A 20,704-nucleotide genomic window follows, 5' to 3' on the forward strand; every position below is an offset into this window, starting at 1 on the left:
TTTGGAGCTCGCAAGCTCTAGATTTCGGGAGATTTGAACTAATTTGCGGAAATCAGGGAGCCGCTATCAATATGCGGGAGACTCCCGGAGACTTATTGTTCTTATCATTTAGGGGGGCTTAGGAACATTTTGGGGTAGCTTCAGCCCCCCTAAAATAGGCCTAACGACGTCCCTGGTGGGTGGTGCAGGCTTGAACGGAGTACAGCTGGTGTCCGTCATCTTGCTGTTTTGGTAAAGCGCGTTTTGTACAACGCTGAACGCTCTCACTAGAGTGTTGTCCACAGCGCCGCCATTGGCCGGTGGGCTGAATCGATTTATAGGATTTGATGAATCGATATTGAATTGAGAAACAAATAATTGCAATGCATTGATAAATCGATATTTTTACCCAGCCCTACCTTCTTACAAATATCCCTGAAACTGATTCAAATATAGATTCTTGTTAATGTGCCTCAACTTCACCATTTCAGGGGATTTTTGGAGATACAAGATAACAAGATATATTTCTAATTTTAATATAATTTATTCTTCAGACTTTCCCTGTGTTGAAAGTGAACCACATTTGCTTTTTGACCATTGAAAATTGAGCCACATTGAGATCCCCATTTCAATGAGATTGAACCATATAGGGCTTTGAAAACAAAAATTTCAAATGAAAAATTTAAGAATTACAATCTAAAATCATATTTAGATGTCGGTAACACTTTACAATAAGGTTCATTAGTTAACATTAGTTAATATATTAACTAACATGAACTAACCATTAGCAATAGTATAACTGACATATCCTGAAGTAGTTTAGTTGGGAGGAGGTGACCAAGAAATTGAAAGTAAACAAAGGGGTGGAACAGAAAATATCTGTTTTGAGTCTGACACGGGCTACATAAGAATCAGCATCTTATGGCGCTTTTCCATTACCAGCATCATCTCGGCTCGGTTCGCTTTTCGCTTCGTTTTCTATTACAGATAGTACCTCCCCAATAGTACCTGGTCGTCATAGCGACGCCAGAGGAACTACACCCGCTACCCACACACACACAGGACAATGGAGGAGATCAAGTGTATGCTGTTTTTGATCCTCGGTATGTGGCTATTTTTCACAGCAAGAAGACAAACGTTGTTTCAGGAGAGGCTGAGGGCAGCAAAACGAAACACTGCTGAATTAAAACGGCTCCGTCTGGCGCGTGCAATGATGACGCAGTGAATAGTGACGATTCTCTCTGACTAATCAGCAGTCTGCAGCGTTTCACGTCACATTTTAGTATCGCCTCAGCCCGCTCAGAACCTCGCCGGAGGTGATACGAAAAAAGTACCCGAAAGCAGGTACAACTTTTACACTGTGGAAAACCAAACAAAGGCGAGTCGAGTCGAGCTGGTACTGTGTAGTGGAAAAGCGCCACTAGAGCTGTTTTATATGCTACAAATATGTAACCATCAAAATGCTAACCGTTTGTGTTTGCTGTTAAAATACTCCAGTATCAGTTCAGTAACTTATCTTTGATTTTTCCAGATCTGGTCCTGTGGGCGTCAGTATCACACAGTGATCACAGTTCACACCTGCAGTGAAGCCCCTCCCACAGCAATTCACTAATAAATACTGGGAATATTCCCATCATCCTACAAGAGAAGGAAAAACTCCAGGAGTAGCAGCTGAAATCTGTGTGACTGTTAAAGATGGAGTTTTTTAAAGAGGAGATTGAAGACATGAGTGATCCAGAACCAACCAGAATAAAACATGAAGATACTGAGGAACAAATAGGTTGGTGTTAATTTTTGATTCTTCATTGTTGACTGCTTTCGTAGCTCTGAAAAAAAATATGGATGACAAATGATAGAGAAATGCTTCTAATTGATCATAAGTTTTAATTGCATTAACAAGTGAATGACAGAACCGACATTTGCACATTGAAGATACTTTATACAGACAGGTGTCTTGTTTCTGCTTGCTAAGTGTTTTTAATTCTCATATTTAACCTCATTGAACTGATTCTAACTGATTCATATGTTTATTTTAGACCAGATGGAAGTGACGGAGCAAAGACAGAAACTAAGTGACGTAAAGAAACACTGCGACTTCAAAACCCAACAAACAAAAGCCAAAAATCTGCACTACTGCTCTTTGTGTGGAAGGTGTTTCCAAAGTAAAAGAAACCTTAAGATACACATGAGAATTCACACTGGAGAGAAACCGTATACATGCACTCAGTGTGGAAAGAGTTTCAGTGTAAAAGGAAACCTTAAGAAACACATGAGAATTCACACCGGAGAGAAACCGTATACATGCACTCAGTGTGGAAAGAGTTTCAGTCTAAAAGAAAACCTGAAGAAACACATGAGAATTCACACTGGAGAGAAACCGTTTACATGCACTCAGTGTGGAAAGAGTTTTAATCAAGCATCAAGTCTCAGTGTTCATCTGCACATTCACTCTGTAGAAAAAGCATTTAACTGTGATCAGTGTGGGACAGGTTTTAATTCACCATCAAGTCTAAAACACCACCTGAAAGTTCATTCAGATGAAAGACCTCACTTGTGTACTTACTCTGGTAAAGGTTTTTCATAAAATCACTATATCATCTAGATTAATTTTGTTAATGTGGTGAAAAGCTTGGTTAACTAGAAAGACTTGAGCCCTATTCAGACGGGATTAACTTTACAAGTGTAGATGGAGTAATGTAATCTTTACCACAGGACCTCTGTAATAATAATGGCCAATTCGCACAGGATAAGAAATCTTGTAAATCACTTGCACGAACACATGTAACCTATATTTATGTATATAAAACAGTTATGTCCGGTCTAACGATGTATTAATTAATTAACTTCAGATTGGATTATGTTGGTTATAGGCACTTGCCTAACGCTAAAAGATGTTTCATGCCTCTAAAGCCTGGAACATGCCGGGTGACGGTCGGGCAGTTTTTGACCAAGTTTTCTCATTGTGTTTCACACCGTCGGCTGAAATTAGTTCTCGTCTGCTTTTTTTCGGCTGATTCGACATGTTGAATGTTGAATGGCGTCGGGCCGTCGGTGAGAGAGAGAACTCCGATTGGCTGTTCAGCTTAGTGAACTAGTCAGTGCACGAGAATAATAGCAAAACAGCGAGCAAATAAGTTAAAACGGTACAGATAGAAGGCTGTTCTAATGTTACGTCATCTTAACTGAGTGTTCCTTGGCGAATATTTCTATATTAACAGGATTGATATTGTTAAGCAGGATTTATATTCAAAATGGTAAGCACGCACTGCTTTGTTTATGGTTTGTTGATCTGCTGCCTGCTGCGTCGGTTTCCCATTTTTTAACGAGAAATATAAATGAATATATCTGCAGAAATAGACAGTTGTCTCATTTACACGCAGGCGCAGAACACGCATTCTAGCTGACAGTCGGCTGTAGTTCTCTCGGTGTGTTCAAGTGCAGTTTTTTCCCGCGAGGCGACAACACAGTCGGCTTTCATCAGCGCTAGTTTGTCAGCGTTGGCTTGGTGTCTTATGAAAATGAAAAATTCTGTCATTAATTACTGATGTTGTTCCAAACCTGTAAGACTTTCGTTCATCTTCAAAACACAAATTAAAATATATTTTTTGATGAAATCTGCAAGCCTAATTGCAATCTGTTTATCATATAAAGCGACCGTGTCTCTTCAGAAAATGTTTGACTAAACAGCTCGATTAATAAGGATTATTTTTACGATCTTTTTATTAACTTTTTTGAAGTAGCAGAGTGGTTATTGCATAGCTGTTAATGGAGGGCCAGAAAGCTCTCATATTCATAAGTTGGATAATAAAAATGTGGGTCAGTGGTGATAAGTATCTGTATAAGGAATAATTGACAACAGGCCTTTGAATTATTCGAAAACAATGCACACCTGAGTTGTTAATGTTACACCTTGGATGATGTGCATTATTTTCTAATAAGTCAATGGACTGGAGTCAAATATTCTGATTATACTACGGTTACCTCACCTCAAGACATTTGTCAGGTTGTTTTCAGATTAAGCGTGTAATCTTAGTCTTATTCTTAGTCTTACCTCTAGCCTTTTTCTTAGAGTCTTATCTCTAGTCTCCGGCTTCCTGCCTTGTTTTACTCTTTCTTCTGTGCTCATTCATTTCTATCTCCGGTTGAATGGACCCTGATTTTCCTGCAACTTTGCTTTCAAGTAAACCTTTTAAACTTACCGCGAATGATGCGCTCTCCGGAAAAAAAAACGAAAGAATGCTTCAAACTCACGACACAGACACACGCATTCTTGCTCAGCACCAAAGATCCATCCAAGAAACATTTCTATCGACATTTAGATGCGTTTAAGATTGTTTGCCCCTTGCTTTAAGGTGATTTGACAATTTGCTGGCTCTCAAACGTGAACCATTTGTGATACTGCTATTCTGTGATCTGCTCTCCATTTCTTTCTTTACTTTCGTTATTCTGTTTATATGTATTCATTGTTTAAGTGTAGTTGTATTTATTCATACCATTTTACGCTTTATTGTCTCTGTCTGGAAGCTTTTATATTGTTGAGTACTGTAACAGAGTCAGGGGTGTGCCAACTGCCTCAAAGATGTTTCAAACAGTAGCAGCACTGCTCTGAATGTACCGGCAGATGGAGGCGTTAAAATGAAGTGACGTGATGATGACGTCAAAAGTTCAATCTTTATTCCAATAAGTGAAAAAAATAAAGGTTCTCCAATACAGAGCAAATGGTATTTACAGTTAAAAACCAAAAAAGACTAAACAAACAAAAATAAAATAAACTGTTCAAAGTTATTCGCAAACCAACTTTTGGCTATGCCAATAAAATTAGCCAGAACAGAGCATAGATATAAATTTATCAAAACACAATAAATATAACACAACTTTAAACCAACTCACTCTATGAGCTTCATAACAAGAGGCCCTTTTAAAAAGCACAAGCCCCGCTTACTAGGACTAAACCATTTAGTAAACCATTTAATAACTATTAACTACAATATGTAAGATTTTTGTAATAAAATATCCAAAAATAACTTGAACAGTGTGATGTATTTCCTGAAGTTGTGTACTTAAAATATCTGAAAAGTTCCCAAAGGTTTTTAATTTCAGAGAAATTCCAATTTTAAATAATGGCTCGTCCCCGGTCATTTTCGCCTGTCAAAAACATAATATCTGTGTTATCCCTGGTTTCCGCTCTACTGCCATAGTAACCATGGTGACAGACGTGGACTACTGCGTTACGTCTAGCGGCACGCTCACGCTGTTGTTGTCTCTTACTGCTAGTCCGGCATTGTAAAATGTAATATTTCATAATATTAGTGTTTTTACTGTATTTGTGATCAAATTAACTCAGCCATCTTTCAAAAACGTTAAAAAAGGCTTGATTATTTCAAACTTTTGATTACCAGTGTATTTATAGCTATGGTAAATGTGAACCATTGGCATATTATTTATTTATTTAACTATGACACTGTAGGGCTGAGCGAATCTGGGTAGAACTCTTATCTGCCCTAATACTTCAGTAATCCTTCTTCATCAGGGATTCATCAGTGTGCTGATTGAGGACTGTCGGGACTCGGGACACTCCAGACACAGGATGGTACTGTCGGGAGAAACAGAGTCGTTTGCACCTCAAATACACATCTGTACTATTTGCTTCACAGGAATGAATGAATGAGGCATTTATATAGCGCTATCAGGAGTTATGCTTTCAATATAATGTTTATTTACTAGTGTGTTCTTTCTAACATGTAACTATGTCATGTTTGGTCTCATCTGAAAGCTTATGAACTGAACTAAATTGTTAATTTAATAGATATATTAAAGTATCCTAATGTAAAATCTAGGTATTGCTTAAACATGCATTTAGGAGAATATGTAAATGTTTTGCCTCTCATTAGCCTCATCTTTCCTGTCAGTCGGTTTTGGTGTTGGTATTCCACTCATGTTTTACAATGCTTTGCTCAGGGTATAAGAAGGAAAGTTAACTTTTGACCGTAAAGAAAGGCTTCAACCCTTCCACTCCCGCACACTGCTGTGTAACCTCACACTATGAGAAAGGCTGCAAAGCAGTGCATTAGTTGTTACAACTTTTCTATACAGTACGTTGTTCTATTCTACTGTCGGTATATTTAAACATGTAACTTAATAAATAATTTCGCCTACTTTAAAGGCCTTGAGAATCTTTCCTTTTATCACTGATTATGTTGAAAGCTTAAGTGATTATAACTTTCGTTCTCTAAACGTTCAGGTTAAATCCTAAATTTTCCTTTCAGAGACCTTTACCTTTAAAGATTAATAGGTTAAAGAATAACAACTTTAATGGAGTCAGATTTATCATATTGAAGTCAGATAAATAACTGGATTATGCACGTCACCCTTGAACTGCTTTTTGTTCTGATTATTGGTTCAAAATAGCAGCGTAAGCCTCCAGCCCAACACTTTCCTAATCATGGACTTGAAAGCAAAAGTTGTCAGATTTACCATGTTCCAGTATAAGTTTGAGAATTATGAGTTTTATGAATTTTCTTAGACAAATGATATTACTGAAGAAAGCCTGGAAACAGAAACATTTACATTTATATTCTGTCTGATATTCTGAAAACTGCTAAGTTATTTTTTCTTTGTGCATTGTGTTATGAATATAATAAATTGCATTAAAATCTGAGAAATTTTAAAAGGTCAGTAGTAGTATGCATCCCAGGAAATGAATTTCGGTCATTTAACTTTTTTTTGTATACAGTTCTCTGAGATTTCTTTTTACACTGACGAACGCTCAGTGTCAAAACTCCCCGTGCTCCAGGTGGCCAGTTCACCACTGGCTAGATGACAGAGGGCCAATTGCATGCAAACAAAGTTTCGGAAGTGACACATCTACATATAAATGTTGGATTCACTCTGCAAGGAACAGAAATATGACATGTTAAAATAGTAATACATGAAAGCAATGTAAAGGCAGACTAATAGATTAATAGAAAAATATTCATAGCAAAATATTTTTGAAATTCTATTAACATTTTTAGTAAAACTGATGACATGTAAATAATCCTAAATGTAGCACTGTACACTGCTGCTATGATGGAGCCGTTGCTTAGCATACATCTGCTCTTTACTAGAGAACCCACAGTAATTTCAGAAGCTCCCTCCGCGTTGATTCTGGAACCGTTCCTGTTTAAGAATATGCGGCCCCTTTAAGAAAAATTACGCGCGCTGAGGATGCGCTGAAGAGAGAAGCGTGAGAGAGACGAGACGAGTTGCAACTTTTACCAGTTGAGGCTGAAAGTGACTCTGTTAATGACCGTGAATGAAGGGACAAATGTGGAATATTTTCTCCGGGGGCTATAGATTTCAAATCTGCAGGTGAGAGATGTTTTCGGATTATAGAGTTTAACATTAACCAGCTTCAGAATTTGCGTGTTTAAGGGCTAATGTAATGAAATGCGTTGTGTGTCCTGGTTTATTATTAGAGTGTAATAATATGTTGGCAGAGAGTTTTTCACAGACTTTGTTTCACACCAATAAAATGTGAACTTTTGGAGACAAATAGGTTTATCAGCAACTCAGTTAAACATGATGGCTCTGTTATTTCTCTCAGACTTTGGACAATAATGGGGAAAAAATCGTATCTTTGATTTTTCCAGATCTGGTCCTGTGGGCGTCAGTATCACACAGTGATCACAGTTCACACCTGCAGTGAAGCCCCTCCCACAGCAATTCACTAATAAACACTGGGAATATTCCCATCATCCTACAAGAGAAGGACAAACTCCAGGAGTAGCAGCTGAAATCTGTGTGACTGTTAAAGATGGAGTTTATTAAAGAGGAGATTGAAGGCATGAGTGATCCAGAACCATCCAGAATAAAACATGAAGATGCTGAGGAACAAATAGGTTGGTGTTCATTCTTGATCCTTCAATTACTGCTTTAGGAGCTGTGAAATAATAATCATTATATGGATAGTAAAAGACAGAGAAATGCATCTAAATGATCATAACCCAGTTTTAATCGTATTAAAGGCACAATATGTAGCTATGGTTTTAGATGAAGATATCCAAAAACCACTAGAACACAAATTTGATATATTTTCTTGACTTGTGTCAATTTTAACCAGTTTAATGGAGTATGTCATTGTGTCGCCTGTCATTGACATCATATCCGCTCTACCCTGGATTTCCAATTCCAAATATACTTTAGTAGAAACTATGGAAACAACAAAGACGCTTTAATCTATTATGTGTTTTATTAGACAGGTGAGCAAAACAAATCATTGTTATATAGCTCAACACGGTTAGTCTTATTGTTAAATTTGCTGATTTTCTTGATTTACCAGCGAGTGCCATGTTTTACCATGCTTTAAAGACAACACTATTTTGTCAAGTGGCTTACATAGCATAATCAGAGAACGGTTTCTCCATTATACATTCTAAAATTAATTGCATGTCATTAAGCAAATGTCATTTATTCATCCAGGTTTTATTAATATGATATTCTAATATCGATTTATGATCTGTTTTAGTATTGTCACCATACCAAAAATATTGTTTCGATACCGATACCAAGTCAAGTATTGCGATTTTGATACTTTTTCGATACTTTTCCTGGAAAGGGAGAAACACTCTCAAATATCATTGCTGTGCTTTGTTTTAAAACCGTGACAGCATTCTAGTCATATAAATTAACTATAGACCGATTCTTAATAAATAGATAAATTAATTCAGTCAAGCATTGGGTGATTGTCTATTTTCTGTTGTTTCATTAACATTAATTACACAGAATATTAGGCTGCTGGTCCGGCCCTTTAAGACCTGCACGTAGGTTAGCCAATGGAACACATACGATTTATTTTTAAAAACGGTTTACATTCACTAAAGACATACCCGACTGTGTTTACATGAATACTTGCCAGGACGTCCATTTTCACCTAGCATTTTGATTATTCAATCCCAATAACCCACGAAAGAGAAGTGAAGTCGCGATCGCATACTGTGTGAAAGGCGTGTGCGCGCGCTTCAGGTCTGAGCCGGCAGCGCGAGCACGTCCCGCGCTTTATTTTCTCATTTGCTGTGCGTAAATATTTTACTGTTCTGCTTCCGTTGTTTAGTGAATGAAAACAGTGGAAGCAGAGCTCTGCACACACATCCGGACTCTGGCTGTCACATATTGACGCAAATTAAAGAAATACTGCTCTTATTATTTAGAGTGATGTCACTCTGAAAGTACCGGTACTAATAAAATTTCATATTGTACCGATTTTAATAGCTGGGTATCGCGATACCTTTCTAGTACCGGTATATCGTGCAACACTAATCGGTTTAAACGACAACAGCGTTTTCTGTGCCTGAAAAACTAAAACTTTTGAAAATGGGTTTCAAAGTGCAAGTTTTTGAAAACGATCTCCGTGTAAACAACAAAAATGCTAATATCTGAAGACGATTACGTCATGCACACGTGTATAACATTTTCAGTCTAAAGTGTTTCATCGCCATCTAATGGCCTGGCAGCAGAATACAGCGTCTTTAGTCGTTTTCACGGATCCATGTGAATGGGAATCGATTTGACAATGGTGTCGTATGTACGTGGAAAACTCAAAGGGAAAAACTTCTCAGTTTTAAGCTTATTGTTGTCGTGTAAACGTACGGTCAATTTACGGCATATTCTCCCACAGCTCTCGGTCCGGCCGGCTTCATATCATCATAACGATAATAAAACTTTAATACACTCCCTCATTAGTGAACATGATTTCTGCCAGAGTCCGTCGGATTCCTTTCCATCGGCTGTATAGGTAAAAATGACAACTCCCATGAATCTGCATGAATCATTCATGGTGTCGTCAAGCTACGCCTTTGTTTTGAATAAGCGACCTCTAGTGGCGAAAATTACATATGGTGCCTTTAACAAGTAAATGACACAACTGACCTTTGAGAATCAAATATACTTTAGTAACACTTGACAATAAGGTCTCATTTGTTAACATTAGTTGGGCTAATGTATTAACTAACATGAAATAACCATGAGCAATACATTTATCACAGTATTTATTCATCTTTGTTAATGTTAATACAAATCCAGCTGTTCATGTTTTGTTCATGTTATTCAAAAATGTTAACAAATAACTTTTTATTTTAATAATGTATTAGAAAATGTTGAAATGAACATTAACTAAGAGTAATAAATGCTGTAGAAATGCAGTTCATTGTTAGTTCATGTTAACTAAATTAGTTAACTAATGTTATTGAATTAAACCTTATTGTAAAGTGTTACCAATTCTTAATACTGACACAGACGGGTGTCTTTGTTTTCTGCCATGTTTGTTTTATTTTAGATTCACATTTAACCTCATTGAACTGATTCTAACTGCTTAATACATTTTATTTTAGACCAGCTGGAAGTGACGGAGCAAAGACAGAAACTAAATGATGTAAAGAAACACTGTAACTTCAAAACTCAAGAAACAAAAGCCAATAAGCTGCACTCCTGCTCACAGTGTGGAAAGAGTTTCCAAAATAAAGGAAATCTTAACAGACACATGAGAATTCACACTGGAGAGAAACCGTATACATGCACTCAGTGTGGAAAGAGTTTTACTCAAGCATCAAGTCTCAGTAAACATCTGCAAATTCATTCTGGAGAAAAAACATTCAACTGTGATCAGTGTGGTAAAAAATTGAATTCATCATCATATCTAAAACAACACCTCAAAGTTCATACAGGTGAGAGGCCTTATGTGTGTTCTCTCTGTGAAAAGAGTTTTTCACGACTGGACAATTTTAAACTGCACCAGAAAATACATACCGGTGTGAGAGATCATGTGTGTTGTGACTGTGGGAAGAGCTTTACTGCATCCTGTGAACTGAAACGTCACCAAAGAATTCACACTGGTGAGAAACCGTATACATGCACTCAGTGTGGAAAGAGTTTTTCTCAAGCATCAAGTCTCAGTGCTCATCTGCTCCGACACTCTGGAAAAAAAACATTTAACTGTGATCAGTGTGGTAAAGATTTTACCCACATTGCTCATATTTTCTATACATTGTAATCATTAATGTTGACAACTTGTAATAATTACTTCAGTGAGCTCATTGTTTCTGCCTTAAATTGATACATTGTTTGCTAACTGCATGATTTGTATATGTATGTACATTTTTGAAATGCATGACTTGGACAGTCACCTCTGATAACAGCTCACTATATATTGTAATATAAACAAATACATTTTCTGTAAAGCTGCTTTTTTTAACGATATGTATTGTGTAAAACGCTATACAAATAAATGTGAATTGAATTGTGACATTCTTTTTTTGCAAAACAGTCAACAACTCTTACAGTGTAAATAAAGTCATTGTAGTAGTTTATTTTCTGTCAGGATTTATTGTGTGCTAAACAGGTCTTTCTTGAAGTGTATATATAATAATGTAATTTTTAAATTGACTAAGTGTACTATATTGTCTTCTCATTGTACATGCAATTATGTGTAAAAGAACAGATTTTTTTGTCTTGATTGATCTATTTAATTGACAAAGTATGCGTTACATAGTTTTAATAACATTGAGTTTTTTATCATTCTACCTTTTTTATCATTCTATTGTAATACTGTTATAAATATGTTTGGGATGTACAGTATTATTGTCAACCAAATTATCATGCAGGTCTTGTATCATACAAAGAGGCTGGAGTTAATTTTATAAAACCGAACAAAGTCTCAAAAACGACTACTGCCACAAAAACTACAACTAGAACAGAAACCAAAAACTCTTTGACATCATTAGTGTGGAGGAAATTTTAAATGTTAAAAGAACTTTAAGAAACTCTTAAGAATTCACACTGGAGAGAAACTGTTAACTGGCTGTCAGTGTGAAAAAATAGTTTCAAATGGGCAAAGAGTGTCAATAATCATATCCTTACCTCATCACAGCCTCAGAGGCCGATCAAAGTTCCCTCTTCATGAAAGAAATCCCAGTGTCGACTGCAGCTCCTGAACACAGTCAAGTGTTGGCTCCAGCTCCTGAACACAGTCCAGGGTCGACTCCAGCTCCTGAACACAGTCCAGTGTCGACTCCAGCTCCTAAACAAAATCCAGTGTCGACTCCAGCTCCTGAACAAGGTCCATTGTCGACTCCAGCCCCTGAACATAGTCCATTGTCGACTCCAGCTCCTGAACACAGTCCAGTGTTGACTCCAGCTCCTGAACACAGTCCAGTGTCGACTCCGGTCCCTGAACACAGTCCAGTGTCGACTCCTGTTCCTGAACACAGTCCAGTGTCGACTCCGGTCCCTGAACACAATCCAGTGTCGACTCCAGCTCCTGCACACAGTCCAGTGTCAACTCCAGCTCCTGAACACAGTCCAGTATCGACTCCGGTCCCTGAACACAGTCCAGTGTCGACTCCGGTCCCTGAACACAATCCAGTGTCGACTCCAGCTCCTGAACACAGTCCAGTGTCAACTCCAGCTCCTGAACACAGTCCAGTGTCGACTCCGGTCCCTGAACACAGTCCAGTGTCGACTTCAGCTCCTGAACACAGTCCAGTGTCGACTCCGGTCCCTGAACACAATCCATTGTCGACTCCAGCCCCTGAACACAGTCCAGTGTCGACTCTAGCTCCTGAAAAAAAACACAGTCCAGTGTCGACTCTAGCTCCTGAAAACAGTCCAGTGTCGACTCCAGCCCCTGAACACAGTACAGTGTCAACTCCAGCCCCTAAACACAGTCCAGTGTCGGCTCTAGCTCCTGAAAACAGTCCAGTGTCGACTCCAGCTCCTGAACACAGTCCAGTGTCGACTCCAGCTCCTGAACACAGTCCAGTGTCGACTCCAGCCCCTGAACACAGTCCAGTGTCGACTCTAGCTCCTGAAAACTGTCCAGTGTCGACTCCAGCCCCTGAACACAGTCCAGTGTTGACTCCAGCTCCTGAACACAGTCCACTGTCGACTCCAGCCCCTGAACACAGTCCAGTGTCGACTCCAGCTCCTGAAAACAGTCCAGTGTCGACTCCAGCCCCTGAACACAGTCCAGTGTCGACTCCAGCTCCTGAACACAGTCCGGTGTCGACTCCGGTCCCTTAACACAGTCCAGCGTCGACTCCAGCCCCTGAACACAGTCCAGCGTCGACTCCAGCCCCTGAACACAGTCCAGTGTCGACTCCGGTCCCTTAACACAGTCCAACATCGACTCCAGCCCCTGAACACAGTCCAGTGTCGACTCCAGCCCCTGAACACAGTCCAGTGTCGACTCCAGCCCCAGAACACAGTCCAGTGTCGACTCTAGCTCCTGAACACAGTCCAGTGTCAACTCCAGCTCCTGAACACAGTCCAGTATCGACTCCGGTCCCTGAACACAGTCTAGTGTCGACTCCGGTCCCTGAACACAATCCAGTGTCGACTCCAGCTCCTGAACATAGTCCAGTGTCAACTCCAGCTCCTGAACACAGTCCAGTGTCGACTCCGGTCCCTGAACACAGTCCAGTGTCGACTCCAGCTCCTGAACACAGTCCAGTGTCGACTCCGGTCCCTGAACACTCCGGAGCTGGAGTCAGTGTTGACTCCAGCTCCTGAACACAGTCCAGTGTCGACTCCAGCCCCTGAACACAGTCCAGTGTCGACTCCAGCCCCTGAACACAGTCCAGTGTCGACTCCAGCTCCTGAAAACAGTCCATTGTCGACTCCAGCCCCTGAACACAGTCCAGTGTCGACTCCAGCTCCTGAACACAGTCCGGTGTCGACTCCGGTCCCTTAACACAGTCCAGCGTCGACTCCAGCCCCTGAACACAGTCCGGTGTCGACTCCAGCCCCTGAACACAGTCCAGCGTCGACTCCGGTCCCTTAACACTGTCCAACATCGACTCCAGCCCCTGAACACAGTCCAGTGTCGACTCCAGCCCCTGAACACAGTCCAGTGTCGACTCCAGCCCCTGAACACAGTCCAGTGTCGACTCCAGCCCCTGAACACAGTCCAGTGTTGACTCCAGCTCCTGAATGCAGTCCAGTGTTGACTCCAGCCCCAGAACACAGTCCAGTGTCGACTCTAGCTTTTGAAAACTGTCCAGTGTCGACTCCAACCCCTGAACACATTCCAGTGTCGACTCCAGCTCCTGAACACAGTCCAGTGTCGACTCCAGCCCCTGAACAAAGTCCAGTATCAACTCCAGCCCCTGAACACAGTCCAGTGTCGACTCCAGCTCCTGAACACATTCCAGTGTCGACTCCAGCCCCTGAACACAGTCCAGTGTCGACTCTAGCTCCTGAAAACAGTCCAGTGTCGACTCCAGCCCCTGAACGCAGTCCAGTGTCGACTCCAGCTCCTGAACACAGTCCAGTGTCGACTCCAGCCCCTGAACGCAGTCCAGTGTCGACTCCAGCCCCTGAACACAGTCCAGTGTCGACTCCAGCTCCTGAACGCAGTCCGGTGTCGACTCCAGCCCCTGAACACAGTCAAGTGTCGACTCCAGCTCCTGAACACAGTCCGGTGTCGACTCCAGCCCCTGAACACAGTCCGATGTTGACTCCCGTCCCTTAACACAGTCCAGTTTCGACTCCAGCCACTGAACACAGTCAAGTGTCGACTCCAGCTCCTGACAGCAGTCCAGTGTCGACTCCAGCCCCTGAACACAGTCCAGTGTCGACTCTGTAAAGATCACCCATTGGCCCAACGACGCAATCCAACGGTGTGGGCGAAGGTATAATGCGTGTATGTCTTTTCAGCTCTCCAGTGAAGGTCACTTTATTTATTCAAATTTGGTTTTAATATTACAATAGCTCTACGCTTAATCTGGCTCCAATTTCAAATAATAATCAAATTTAGATTGTGTTTCATATTAGAAAATAATCATAAATAGAGATTTAGATCTTTGATTATTCTGGGTATCCCATACTTTCAATTATTCGTTCATTAAAGGACCCATTATCGCTTTGAGACGTCACATCGTGAATGTGCGCTCACGATCACAAACTAACCAGTTCTGAAATAGTCAGAGAATGCAGTGATAACTATTTTACCCTCAAGATGCCGCTCAATGCTGGCTCTTAACATAAGGTGTAATTTTTTAATAGTTGCAACGTGCTAAGTCAGTGATAGTCAGAAATCAGAAGGTCTCCTTAATAATGTGCTCCATGCTCCATTCATTAGTGCCTTCGGTTTGATATATCCTGGACAGAGATTTGCGGAAACACCAGACTACACATTAATCCATACTAGAAAAATTATTTCAGAATAAATCAAATATAACATTTTATTTGTCAGGTAAAAATGTATCATAGCAATTACACAAGTAAATGATTAAAAACCAATTCAGAAATAATAAATACATAAAGATCAATTGCTCAAAGATGACTCTAAGAGTAAGAAATGCATTAATGACAGAGACACTCAGTGGTGTGTGAGTGTATTCTGAGTGCAAGACTCGAGAAGCCACTGACACAGCACTGCATGAGGGTTTTCCTGGTTACAGTTTCCCAAAGACTGCTCTGCCACTTTTCCTTATATGCCCAGACCAGAACAAAAAGCTTATACAAAGACTGAGTTGTTTTGGGACTTTTCGTGTACCCCAGGGGGTAGCACCTGGTTTGGGGGGAGAGGAGAGAATGATCAGATATCTTGAAGAGACACCACCCAAAGAGGAGAACAGGATTCTCATAAGTTTTCAATTGTTCTCATAATACCAATGACTGCAATGAAATTAAGACCATTTTACCAATCGCACTGAGACATTTAAAATGACACCAAACATGAAAGGAAAAACAATAGATTCACAAGATACATCATAGGCTATGTGATATATAGATATTCCCAAGTGAACTTTTAGTGACTTGGATCAGGGGAAAGGAAGGGAGGAGTGAGAGGAGAATGCAGAGAGAAGGAAGGAGAAAGGTTTGGACAGGGCAATGTCCTGTGCTCTTTCTTTGAGATCTTCTGTCCAGGGTGTGTTTTATTGCGTTATTGCAGGGTGAGTTTTATCTCAGCTTTTGTCTTAGCAGGAAAATCAAGTCTTATAACTCCTGTCCTTAAACACAGTCTAGTGCGCTGCTTGTGTTTAGGAGTAACCGCTGTATTTCTGCTTTTCAATTTGAATTTTCATTCAGCCTGTTCATTTTAGAAAAGTTTTTGCTCGCTGGCAGGCACTGACATTTAAGAAGGGATGGATATTTGCTTCATTTGATAGGCTTGGTGAGCCTATCAATTGAAAAATTATATTTGCATAATCTTTCTGTATATGTATAATTTTCTTTACATTCTCCGTCTAAAAGTGACCAACAAAACATTTAACTTCAGCTCACCATCGTGTAGCCAAACTTCTCCGTCTCCAAAACGTTTGTACTGTTCTAAACCTTGTTCTTCTTAAGTGTAGAGAAACTCAGAAGCGAAAACCAGGAGACTCGGGGATGTATCTTTTAAGCAGGATTCTTTATTTGCTGTAGTCTGCTTCGTCCAAAACCTTACCCAAGTCTAACTAAAGCAGTATACAGTAGTTCATATACCCTTTAAAGGGGTGATGAACTGAGAAATCAAATTTTCCTTGAGCTTTTGACATCTAAGAGGTCACCATATTATAAGAATATCCTGTAAGTTTCAGAACTGAAAACGTCCTTGTTAGTCCAATAAATGCTTTTATTGACACCAGGCTCAGCAAACGACTCGTTTTTCAAACTGGGGAACTATGACGTCAAAGAGGATAAAACACCACCCCCGCAGAAGAAGATCAACGCCTACTTCAACACGGCCGGTTTAGCCCCGCCCACCGATTCGCGCATTACAGGCATAGCTAAATAACATAGGCCTACCTCGTGATGACAAACGGATCGAGCTACCGAGCAGTAAACATGCCGTTTACTAAATATTGTGCAGTGCCTGGTTGTGGAAGAAGACAGTCGCTGCATAAGCTTCCTCTGGATTCCAATAGGAATGCATGGTTAAATTTTATTTTTAATGAGGTTCCAGCTGATGTGGGTAAAACATTGTCCGTTTGTTCGCTTCATTTCGCCGAGGACTGTTTTGTAAACAAGACACAGGTCGAGACAGGATTTGCAGACCGATTAAGATTGAAAAACGGTGCTGTGCCTTCTATATTGGATCCGACAGGAATGGTGCAACACACTTATGTGAGTAAAATTTCTATAAAAACATTAAAGATAGCCTACATTAGAAGTAGCATAAACAATTAACAATAACTTACCACGCTGTCACAGGCTGAAGTATCCGTTGTATTTGAGGTGTTGTTGGTTCATTGTCCTGCGATTCGGGATCGGACTCTGGGTCGAACATGTATGGGGGAATCATTCCGGTTGCCATTTTACAACATTGGAAGTTTTCAAAACAATTTCCCCCACGTGCACTGACGAGTGAGTTGAAACTCATTATTATGCAAAACTGTTATCCACTCACAGCAGTGGGCGTTTACTTCCAAGTCTTCAATGTGAGACGCCCATAAAAACCGAGCGTTTTTGAGCTAGGCTCAAAACTAGGGTAGAAAATAGCCTATTACTTATTCATTTTGATGTTTTTGAATGTAAAAACCAAGCGAACGTCATAAATTGACCTCAGACAACAATATAATTTTTCTTTAAAAGCCAGTTCATGACCCCTTTAAGCGGGAGGAGTTACATAAAGGTCGAGACACTCTGAAACAAAAACATGTAAATGAGGCATACAGACTTAGGAGCCTACCCTATACTGAGAGTGTTACCAATTCCTATCCAATCAGCATAACTATTCAAACAGTGAGACTACCAAAGTTTCAGTAATCTGTTTACAATAGAGAGAAACAGGAATAGCCGGTTAGATAGAGAGAGCAGTATTCTGCCAGATACAGAAAACAGGTTTTGCCGGACTCTCTTGCTGGAAAACTGTTTCATCATCATAACCTTAAATGCTGAATTCAGTATACGAAACTGTCTCAGTTTATATACTATTGTATTGTAGTGAAGGAGCAAAGACAGAAACTAGATGACATAAATAAACACTGTGACTTCAAAACTCAAGGAACAAAAGTCGAAAAGCTGCACACAGTGTGGAAAGAGTTTCCAAAGTAATGGAGACCTTGAAAAACACGTAAGAATTCACACTGAAGAGAAACCGTATAGATGTTCACAGTGTGGAAAGAGTTTCAGTGTTAAAGGAAACCTTAAGAAACACATGAGAATTCACACTGGAGAGAAACCGTTTACATTCCCCCAGTGTGGAAAGAGTTTTTCACAAGCATCAGGTCTCAGTGTTCATCTGCAAATTCACTCTGGAGAAAAAACATTTAACTGTGATTAGTGTGGTAAAGGTTTTAACTTTGTTTTTTTTGTTTTGACTGTGGGAAGAGCTTCATTAGAGCTGAACAACTGACATGGCACCAAATAACTCATACTGGAGAGAAGCCGTAGTACTGTACTGAGTGTGAGAAAAGTTTCAGACATTCAACAGGTTTGAGATATCATCTGCACATTCACTATGGAGAAAAGCTGTATACATGCACTCAGTGTGGAAAGAGTTTTAATCAAACATCACATCTCAATAATCATCTGCTCCGTCACTCTGGAGAAAAACCATTTAACTGTGATCAGTGTGGTAAAGATTTTATTTCATCATCAGATCGAAAACGACACCTGAAAGTTCATTCAGATGAGAAGCCCTATGTGTGTTCTCTCTGTGGAAAGAATTTTTCATGGCTGAACAGTTTTAAACAGCACCAGAAAACACACAATGAAGTGAGAGATCATGTGTGTTGTGACTGTGGGAAGAGCTTTACTAGAGCTGAGCAACTGAAACTGCACAAAATAATTCATACTGGAGAAAAGCCGTACACATGCACTCAGTGTTGAAAAAGTTTTGATCAAGCATCACATCTCAGTTATCATCTGCCCGTTCATTCTGGAGAAAAAACATTTAACTGTGATCAGTGTGGTAAAGATTTTATTTCATCGTCAAGTCTAAAATCACACCAGAAAGTTCATTCAGATGAAAAGCCGTATGTGTTTTACCATGGCAATGGAAGTAATCATTAGGGCATCAAAATGGGTAGTAGGAGGAGAGCGCTTGGCTTCTGGGAAGCGACTACCACCAATCAGAGCATACATGGATGACATGACAACCATGACTACAACGGTAGCCTGCACTAATCGGTTATTGGGGAAGTTAACAGATAATATTGAATGGGCACGAATGCAATTTAAGCCCTCTAAATCAAGGAGCATCTCCATAATTAATGGCAAGGTAGTAGATAAAACATTCTTCATTAATGGTGAGGCAATACCAACAGTTTCTCAGAAGCCAGTGAAGAGTCTAGGGAGATGGTACGATGGGGATCTAAAGGACACAGTTCGAGTGGGAGAAGTTAGACGACAAGCAGTGGAAGGGTTGAAGAGCATAAACAGCTGTGCTCTACCAGGCAAACTGAAACTCTGGTGCTTTCAGTTTGGTCTACTGCCAAGGTTGCTGTGGCCACTGACTGTGTATGAGGTTTCTTTGACAACTGTGGATAAGCTGGAAGCGTTAATAAGTTCATACATCAGGAAATGGTTGGGAGTTCCACGCTGCCTCAGCAGAGTGGGACTTTATAGTAAAGGAGTATTGCAGCTGCCAGTCTCTGCTTTAACCGAGGAGTTTAAGTGTGCCAAGGTCAGACTGGAAATGACTTTAGCAGAGTCACGCGACAAATGTGTAAGGGAGACAGCCCCTGTGGTAAAAACTGGTAGAAAGTGGTCAGCAAAGAAATCTGTGGTAGAGGCAAAGGCTGACCTTCAAATTGGGGATATCGTGGGACAGGTACAGCATGGAAGAGGGGGTTTTGGGCTCAGTTTAGCTCCTCCTAAATGGCACAAGGCAGGCCCAGCCCAAAGGAGGAAGCTGGTAGTCAACGAGGTGCGAAAGCAGGAGGAGAGGATGAGATGTATAAAGGCCATTTCCCAGGCCAAGCAGGGAGAGTGGATGAGATGGGAGAGTGTGGAACAACGCAAAATGGGCTGGCAAGACCTTCGGTCAATGGAAGAGAGTAGGATCAGTTTCCTTATTAGGTCAACATATGATGTTCTCCCATCACCGCAGAACCTAAACCTCTGGGTAGGAGAGGATCCATCTTGTCCTTTGTGTTCATCACCTGCCACATTAAGGCACATTTTGACAGGATGTAAGGTGGCTCTTAGCCAGGGTCGGTTTACTTGGCGCCATGACCAAGTATTGCGATGTTTGGCTTTAGCATTGGAAGGCAAGCGTTGTATGACCAATAAATTGCCGCCTGTTCTAGCAAAACATTACACGCAGAAGACAATATTCCTCCGCCCAGGCGAGCAACCACCAAGAAAAGGTGCTAACACCAATTCTCGCCCAGGACAACTGGAAGCTGCTAGGGACTGGAAGATGCTGGTTGATCTTGATCAACGGCTTATTTTTCCACCTGAGATTGCCACCACTAACCTACGACCAGATATTGTTTTGTGGTCTGGATCAGCACGCATTGTTCAACTGTTAGAGTTAACAGTGCCATGGGAGGATGCGGTAGATGAGGCATATGAGAGGAAGAAACTGCGGAATGCTCATCTGGCCACTGAAGCAGAACAGCGAGGATGGAGAGTCCAGGTTTATCCAGTGGAAGTGGGTTGTCGTGGTTTTGTGGCACACTCTACAACCCGGTTCCTCAGAGACGTCGGATTCAGTGGCCAAGAGTTGCGTCGTACAGTAAAGAACTTATCTGAAGCAGCAGAAAGGAGCAGCAACTGGCTGTGGTTGAGACGGAAAGATTCTAGCTGGCTGTGTACAGGC

At 40.6% G+C, this 20,704-nt stretch overlaps 1 pseudogene across 1 annotated transcript in view; it reads left to right on the forward strand.

Moving 5' to 3' along the window:
* The window catches only part of LOC143716523 (uncharacterized), a 140,718-nt pseudogene extending 121,950 nt beyond the window's left edge, over nucleotides 1-18,768 (forward strand). The window contains exons 4-9 of the transcript XR_013196003.1: nucleotides 2,016-2,557; nucleotides 5,510-5,569; nucleotides 7,775-7,859; nucleotides 10,347-10,901; nucleotides 17,997-18,210; nucleotides 18,249-18,768. The product of XR_013196003.1 is annotated as an uncharacterized LOC143716523 (transcript). The remainder of the gene's footprint in view (nucleotides 1-2,015; nucleotides 2,558-5,509; nucleotides 5,570-7,774; nucleotides 7,860-10,346; nucleotides 10,902-17,996; nucleotides 18,211-18,248) is intronic.
* Nucleotides 18,769-20,704: the final 1,936 nt, after the last annotated feature.

Source organism: Siphateles boraxobius, unplaced genomic scaffold (genome assembly GCF_051911475.1).
Source record: "Siphateles boraxobius isolate OS27281-9 unplaced genomic scaffold, OSU_SipBor_1 6, whole genome shotgun sequence".
NCBI classification, from domain to species: domain Eukaryota; kingdom Metazoa; phylum Chordata; class Actinopteri; order Cypriniformes; family Leuciscidae; genus Siphateles; species Siphateles boraxobius.